At 46.1% G+C, this 8,407-nt stretch overlaps 2 non-coding genes across 2 annotated transcripts; both read right to left on the reverse strand.

Annotated features, from left to right (window-relative positions):
- Positions 1 to 5,270: 5,270 nt before the first annotated feature.
- trnaf-gaa (transfer RNA phenylalanine (anticodon GAA)) lies at positions 5,271 to 5,343 on the reverse strand. Its single transcript has one exon. It is a non-coding gene; the product is annotated as a tRNA-Phe (tRNA).
- A 1,016-nt stretch (positions 5,344 to 6,359) lies between these two features.
- On the reverse strand, positions 6,360 to 6,432 carry trnak-cuu (transfer RNA lysine (anticodon CUU)). Its single transcript has one exon. It is a non-coding gene; the product is annotated as a tRNA-Lys (tRNA).
- Positions 6,433 to 8,407: the final 1,975 nt, after the last annotated feature.

Raw genomic sequence — 8,407 nt, forward strand, 5'->3', positions numbered from 1 at the left:
CAGCAATCCTGAGATTACTACCTTTGAGGTCCTATTTTTTAATTTACCTCCTAACTCCCTATATTCTGCTTTTAGGACCTCATCCCCTTTTTTACCTATATCGTTGGTGCCTATGTGCACCACGACAGCTGGCTGTTCGCCCTCCCCCTCCAAAATGTTCTGTAGCCGCTCCGAGACATCCTTGATCCTTGCACCAGGGAGGCAACACACCATCCTGGAGTCTCGGTTGCGGCCGCAGAAACGCCTGTCTATTCCCCTTACAATTGAGTCCCCTATCACTATAGCTCTGCCACTCTTTTTCCTCCCAGCCTGTGCAGCAGAGCTACCCGTGGTGCCAGGAAGTTGGCTGCTGCTGCCTTCCCCTGATAAGTCATCCCCCCCAACAGCATACAAAGTGGCATATCTGTTTGAGAGGGGGATGGACACAGGGGACCCCTGCACTACCTGCCTGCATCTCTTACTCTTCCTGGTGGTCACCCATTCACTTCCTGCCTGTATACCCTTTACCTGCGGTGTGACCAACTCGCTAAACGTGCTATCCACGAGTTTCTCTGCATCGCGGATTCTCCACAGTGAGTCCACCCGCAGCTCCAGCTCCGAGATACGATCGGTCAGTAGCTGCAGGTGGACACACTTCCCGCACACATGGTCGGCAGGGACACTGGTCGTGTCCATGACTTCCCACATCTTGCAGGAGGAGCATATCACGGGTGCGAGGTCTGCTGCCATGACTTGCCTTAGCTGAGTTACCCCTTTTAAATTACGTTGAAATTAGAAAATGTTAACTATACTAGGGACCTAGGTTCACTAAAAAAAAAACACTATCTGCTATAAAACCTGCAGATCTTCCCTTTCTTATTACTTTACTTGCAGTAAAATGGTAGAAATACTCACCTGAACCTACTCACCAATCAGCTGCCTCCCCTGTGCCGCGTCACTTTCTGACTGGTGACGTCACCCCGAACTGCCGCTGGTCTCAGAGTCTCGCTCTCAGAGTGAGCTCTGGTCTCACTCTCTCCGCGCTGTTTATATCCCCGCTCTGGTCTCACTCTCTCCGCACTGTTTATATCCCCGCTCTGGTCTCACTCTCTCCGCGCTGTTTATATCCCCGCTCTGGTCTCACTCTCTCCGCGCTGTTTATATCCCCGCTCTGGTCTCACTCTCTCCGCGCTGTTTATATCTCCGCTCTGGTCTCGCTCTCTCCGCGCTGTTTATATCCCCGCTCTGGTCTCGCTCTCTCCGCGCTGTTTATATCCCCGCTCTGGTCTCGCTCTCTCCCGCCGCTCACCGCTCTCAGGTCCACTACCGCTCTGCAAGAAAAGCAAGGCAAAGCAGCACCTCCTTCCCCCACTTCACCTAACTCCCACACGTACCGAACTCTCTCACACTGTGTAATATCCGCACACCGTCAGGAGGAATTGCCCCTCCTGTTCATTCCACAATTCATATATAAACATCGTACTCATAGAGATACACCCACAGTTCATATATAAACATCGTTTTCATACGTAAACTACCAAAGTTTATAAATCAACAGCGCACTCATACATCCACACCCAGTTTGTGGGAGGAAGATCGGTACCGACCGCCGATAGAGCTCTCAGAGGCGGAAGCAGCAGCGACCGATCAAACTCTTGATCTCATCCTTAACACAGACCGGTAGATCCACCTGTGAAGTTACACCGCACTTTGACACTTTGATAGCAGGGACGGTAATTGCTTCTGAGAAGGCCTCAGGGCGTCTAATCGCTTCTTAGTGGCGATCCATTGTGGCAAGGGCATCTCAGAGAGGGGAAGGTACTATCAGAGGGCATCAGAGAGTGTAAGGGGGCTCAAAGAGGAGAGCGGGAAGTCAGATGGCATCAGAGAGTGTATTAAGATCTGAGAGAGGGGAAGGACTGCCGAGTATGGGAGAGTGTAAGGCGGCTCAGGGCGCATCTGTGTAAGGGGCAATCAATAGGTATCAGAGCAGGTGAATGGCGCTGACAAGGTTCAAAGTGAATCATGGACTCTCTGAGGGTATCGGAGAAGGTAAGAGACAGAGCGTATCAGCGATGATAAGGAGCACAGGGAGAATCAAATTGTGTAAGGGGGGATCAGGAGGTATCAGAGAGGCGAATTGTTCCAGCGTTGGCATCTCCTAAATATTACATTTTCTGACCTTCAACATTTTTAATAACAACAAAAAGTGAATCCAATTGAACCGATAACCTGTCCGTGTCCCATGTGGAGGGAACGAGAAGGTAGAATCGATAGGGAGTGGATATTTGGCAACGCTCACGGTTTCCTTTCACACAGCTCAGTGTTGTGCCTGTTTCGAATTTGGAGACAAGAGGTTGCACTTTAAAAAATTTATCACCGAGTGTGAGAAGTGGAACCCACGACCCTGAGATTAAGAGTCACATGCGCTACCGACTGAGCTAGCCGGGCCGACTGCTGAAATTCTTCCCATCTTATCATTGCAGAGAGACAACTGTTGGCTTTGCTGCTGGAATTCAGTTCGTTCCACAATCTCAGGGTATCGACTTCTGAACACCAGTTTTTTCATTCTGGGGTTAGTCTGATGTCTTTTACCATTCGTCCAGCTCCGCGCTGAGCAGTATCGGAACATCGGGACAAGAGAAGGCCATTCAGCCCCTCGAACCTGCTGCCCCATTAAATTGGATCATGAGTTGATCTGAAATTCATCTCTGTTTCTCCGTCTTGGACTCATATTCATTGGTACCCGAATCGAAAAACGATCTGTCAATATCGGACTTCAAATTATGAATTGAACCACAATCCACATCCTTTGGGATGAGAGAGTTCCAGCTTTCGGCCGTATTTTGTTTGCTAAAGTGATTCCTGATTTCTTGCATGATTCGTCCAGCTCCAATGTCATTTTGGATTCGGCCAACAGAGAGAGAGAAAAAGGCCGTCTTCACCGGAGATTGATCCTTTAGCGATCTCTCACAAATCAACTGAAACCAGTCGGAATGTGAATACCATTTCACATTTCCAAAATACAGGGAGTGACATTCATTGTGGAAACAGTCTGATGTCGCTCACTGCAGAAATATCCATGTCAGTGTGAAGGAGCTCGCTTGCAACCTTCGAACCTTCTCTGTCAAGAAGTATTCCGACTTCGTTCAAGCCAACCTCGTTTTTTTGGATATTTTTCATATGCCTGTTATCCAACCGCAGAATAAATGGTGGAAAATCAGACGCACTCAGCTGGCAATGCTTGCGGTACATTTTCTGGCAGACAAGACACACATTCGAACCCAAGAATTTGCGAGTCAATGAATGTTAAGGTAAAAGGTTGCCTTCGTGTCCTCTAACGACCAACTTTTCAGTTCGCAGCGAAACGCGCTAACCAATTGCGCCACAGAAACAGAACTTGCAAATGTTCAAGGACTAATTCATCGAGCTGACGCTTCAGGTTGCCGCACTCAATGTAACAGCTTTCTTCCAATCAGTTTACTTTTCCAAAATAAAATGTGTGCAGCTTGCACGAGTCAAAATCTGTGCTGTATTATTTCTGAAAATTAAACTCACCTTGCCATTAAACACCTGTATGTTGAAAGACTCAGTCCGCTCGTGGAAGAGAGGGTTGATTTTTGAGCTGTGATTCGCCATTCTCTGTTCCAGTAATATTCAGGTTTGCGGAAAATGAGATGAGATGAAATGAGCAGGACAAACCAGCAAGGCTGTGACACTACACGGTGTCTACAAAGTTGTCTCTTGCACTTACAGTGAAGTGGACGACAATTTTCACTCTTAAACCAGTAATTATTATGTTAAGAAAAAATGTGGCCGTGAAAGACTCGATTTCAGCGCGGTGACACGGGCCAGAGTAAAGTTCAGTTCATGCGATTGCCGAGTGTCGAGAGGGTGGATTTGGAACTCCTGTGCGGCTGCGCTGCACATTGTCCAGATCTGTTTGGAGCGATATTCCCTTCAATTCATCACTTACAGGGACAGTTTGATTCTAAGTTTCTTTTTCCCGGTGCTTGGTGAGATTTCAGAAATAAACGCGACCCGTGCTTAACCCAAACTCGTCACTAACACATTGACCGATACAAGGCGGCCACACTCTGCACTTCAGTGAGATGAAAGCCGACAGCGATTTCTCGTCGATTCCAACGGCGAAAAAAAGTCATTCTATGAAAGTGCAGGTCATTGAGGTGCCTTTAAATTCCTGATTGTTTACACAGAACTTCTTCCCAAAGCGTTTGAGATACACGTGGGGCGATTTGGGGACTTCTTCTCCCTCTTTGCAAAAGTTTCATCCGCAGCACAAGATCAAAAGTCGAGGGCAAAATGAAACGATTTGCTCAAATTTGAGATCCAGAGAAACAGAATTGAGAGCAAGGTTCTGTTTATTGAGAAAAAGCAGATGAAACATTCATTCCGGAACGATACAGAATCCTATCAGCTCTAAAGGCAACGGTTACCCCGTGTTTTGAACACGCAGCCTTCTGGTGACGCATTAAGAAACGCAGATGGTAGCAGGAAATTGAAAACTGTGAATTGATAGATTAAGTGTGTGGACAGAACTGAGTTCAATGTGGGGGAGACCGAGGTCATACACTTTAAATCTAAGAAAGATAAATCAGAGTATTTTCTAAATGGTGAGAAACTCGGTGCTGTGGAGGAGCAGAGAGATTTAGGGGTCCAAGTACAGAAATCGCTGCAGGCACAAAAATTAATTAAACAGCCTAATGTGCCGTTGGTACGGCCGGTGAACTCGTTTGCAAAGAGTATACCTTAATATCATGATCAAGGATTCGATTCTTGCAATTTACTTTATTTATTTCGCGTTGTTGTAACTTTCAAAATTGAAGCTTTACAAAGAAAATCCACAGACAAATTCACGGGGACCGTTTTTTGAATTACATCCATTGTAACTTTGCCCCTGGGCCGGAGAAACACGTCTTTCGCTTTATTTGTCTTTCTCCAATTTGCAAATAAACGTTTAACTCGCGGCCTGTTCCCATTAATGATCAGCAGCAGCAACAGACAGACAGAGCGGGTCTGACCGCCCCGAGGTGTGGAAAATGGATCAGTTTAGGACAAATCAAATAGTCACCTGGCACCGAGAGAGACAAAACCAAGAGAAAAAGGCAGAAGGTAACTGTGAAATAACAGCCAAATACAAACGATATAAATAATTCCCATCCTTGATATCTCTCTATTCAATCCCCAATCCTTCAGTGGCGGGAATTAAATTTCACTGCAAAGAAATCCGAGAATCGAAGCAAGGAAGAAGAAAGTAAACAAACAAAAACTGCCGAAACTCGGGATTGAACCAAGGACCTTCAGATCTTCAGTCTAACGCTCTCCCAACTGAGCTATTTCGGCTCTGTACCCAACGATTACTTTGTGTTATTGTCGTGGAAGAAAATATAACCCCAGGAGGAATTGCCCCTCCTGTTCATTCCACAATTCATATATAAACATCGTACTCGTAGAGATGCACCCACAGTTCATATATAAACATCGTTGTCATACGTAAACTACCAAAGTTTATAAATCAACAGCGCACTCATACATCCACACCCAGTTTATGGGAGGAAGATCGGTCCCGACCGCCGATCGAGCTCTCAGAGGCGGAAGCAGCAGCGACCGATCAAACTCTGGATCTCATCCTGAACACAGACCGGAAGATCCACCTGTGAAGTTACACCGCACTTTGATAGCAGGGACGGTAATTGGTTCTGAAAAGGCCTCAGGGCGTCTAATCGCTTCTTCGTGGCGATCCATTGGGGCAAGGGCATCTCAGAGAGGGGAAGGTACTATCAGAGGGCATCAGAGAGTGTAAGGGGGCTCAAAGAGGAGAGCGGGCAGTCAGATGGCATCAGAGAGCGTATTAAGATCTGAGAGTGGGTAGGACTGCCGAGTATGTTGAGTGTAAGGGGGTTCAGGGCGCATCTGTGAAAGGGACACTGAGTATTTATCAGAGCAGGTGAATGGCGCTGACAAGGTTCAAAGTGGATCATGGACTCTCTGAGGGTATCGGAGAAGGTAAGAGAAAGAGCGTATCAGCGATGATAAGGAGCACAGGGAGAATCAAATCGGGTAAGGGGGGATCAGGAGGTATCAGAGAGGCGAATTGTTCCAGCGTTGGCATCTCCTAAATATTACATTTTCTGACCTTCAACATTTTTAATAACAACAAAAAGTGAATCCAATTGAACCGATAACCTGTCCGTGTCCCATGTGGAGGGAACGAGAAGGTAGAATCGATAGGGAGTGGATATTTGGCAACGCTCACGGTTTCCTTTCACACAGCTCAGGGTTGTGCCTGTTTCGAATCTGGAGACAAGAGGTTGCACTTTAAAAATGTTATCACCGAGTGTGAAAAGTAGAACACAAATCGCCCAACGTGGACCTCGAACTCACGACCCTAAGATTAAGAGTCTCATGCTCTACCGACTGAGCTAGCCGGGCCGACTGCTGAAATTCTTCCCATCTTGTTATTGCAGAGAGACAGCTGTTGGCTTTGCTGCAGGAGTTCAGTTCGTTCCACAATTTCAGGGTATCTGCTTCTGAACACCCGTTTTTACATTCTGGAGTTAGTCTGATGTCTTTTACCATTCGTCCAGCCCCGCGCTGAGCAGTATAGGAACATCGGGACAAGAGAAGGCCATTCAGCCTCTCGAACCTGCTGCCCCATTCAATTAGATCATGAGTTGATCTGCAATTCATCTCTGTTTCTCCGTCTTGGCCTCATATTCCTTGGTACCCGAATCGAAAAACGATCTATCAATATCAGACTTCAAATTATGAATTGAACCACAATCCACATCCTTTGGGATGAGAGAGTTCCAGCTTTCGACCGTATTTTGTTTGCTAAAGTGATTCCTGATTTCTTGCATGATTGGTCCAGCTCCAATTTCATTTTGGATTCGGCCAACAGAGAGAGATAAAAAGGCCGTCTTAACCGGAGATTGATCCTTTGACGATCTCTTACAAATCAACTGAAACCAGTCGGAATGTGAATACCATTTCACTTTTCCAAAATAAAGGGAGTGACATTCATTGTGGAAACAGTCTGATGTCGCTCACTGCAGAAATATCCACGTCAGTGTGAAGGAGCTCGCTTGCAACCTTCGAAGCTTCTCTGTCAAGAAGTATTCCGACTTCGTTCAAGCCAACCTCGTTTTTTTGGATATTTTTCATATGCCTGTTATCCAACCGCAGAATAAATGGTGGAAAATCAGACGCACTCAGCTGGCAATGTTTGCGGTACATTTTCTGGCAGACAAGACACACATTCGAACCCAAGAAATGCGAGACAATGAATGTTCAGGTAAAAGGTTGCCCTTTGCGTCCTCTCGTGGGTTCGAACGACCAACTTTTCAGTTAGCAGCTCAACGCGTGAACCAATTGCGCCACAGAAACAGAACTTGCAAATGTTCAAGGACTAATTCATCGAGCTGAAGCTTCAGGTTGCCGCACTCAATGTAACAGCTTTCTTCCAATCAGTTCACTTTTCCAAAATAAAATGTGTGCAGCTTGCACGAGTCAAAATCTGTGCTGTATTATTTCTGAAAATTAAACTCACCTTGCCATTAAACACCTGCATGTTGAAACACTCAGTCCGCTCGTGGAAGAGAGGATTGATTTTTGAGCAGTGATTCGCCAATCTCTGTTCCAGTGATACTCAGGTTTGCTGAAAATGAGATGAGATTAAATGAGCGGGACAAACCAGCAGGTCTGTGACACTACACCGTGTCTGCAAAGTTGTCTCTTGCACTTACAGTGAAGTGGACGACAATTTTCACTCTTAAACCAGTAATTATTATGTTAAGAAAAAATGTGGCCGAGAAAGACTCGATTTCAGCGCGGTGACACTGGCCAGAGTAAAGTTCAGTTAATGCGATTGCCGAGTGGTGAGAGGGTGGATTTGTAACTCCTGTGCGGCTGCGCTGCACATTGTCCAGATCTGTTTGGAGCGATATTCCCTTCAATTCATCACTTACAGGGACAGTTTGATTCTAAGTTTCATTTCCCCGGCGCTTGGTGAGATTTCAGAAATAAACGCGACCCGTGCTTAACCCAAACTCGTCACTAACACGTTGACCGATACAAGGCGGCCACACTCTCCACTTCCGTGAGATGAAAGCCGACAGCGATTTCACGTCGATTCCAATGGCGAAAAAAACTCATTCAATGAAAGTGCAGGTCATTGAGGTGCCTTTAAATTCCTGATTGTTTACACAGAACTTCTTCCCAAAGCGTTTGAGATACACGTGGGGCGATTTGAGGACTTCTTCTCCCTCTTTGCAAAAGTTTCATCCGCAGCACAAGATCAAAATTCGAGGGCAAAATGAAACGATTTGCTGAAATTTGAGAACCAGAGAACCAGAATTTAGAGCAAGGTTCTGTTTATTGAGAAAAAGCAGATGAAACATTCATTCCG

The sequence above is a fragment of the Heptranchias perlo genome, chromosome 20, assembly GCF_035084215.1.
Source record: "Heptranchias perlo isolate sHepPer1 chromosome 20, sHepPer1.hap1, whole genome shotgun sequence".
NCBI lineage: Eukaryota > Metazoa > Chordata > Chondrichthyes > Hexanchiformes > Hexanchidae > Heptranchias > Heptranchias perlo.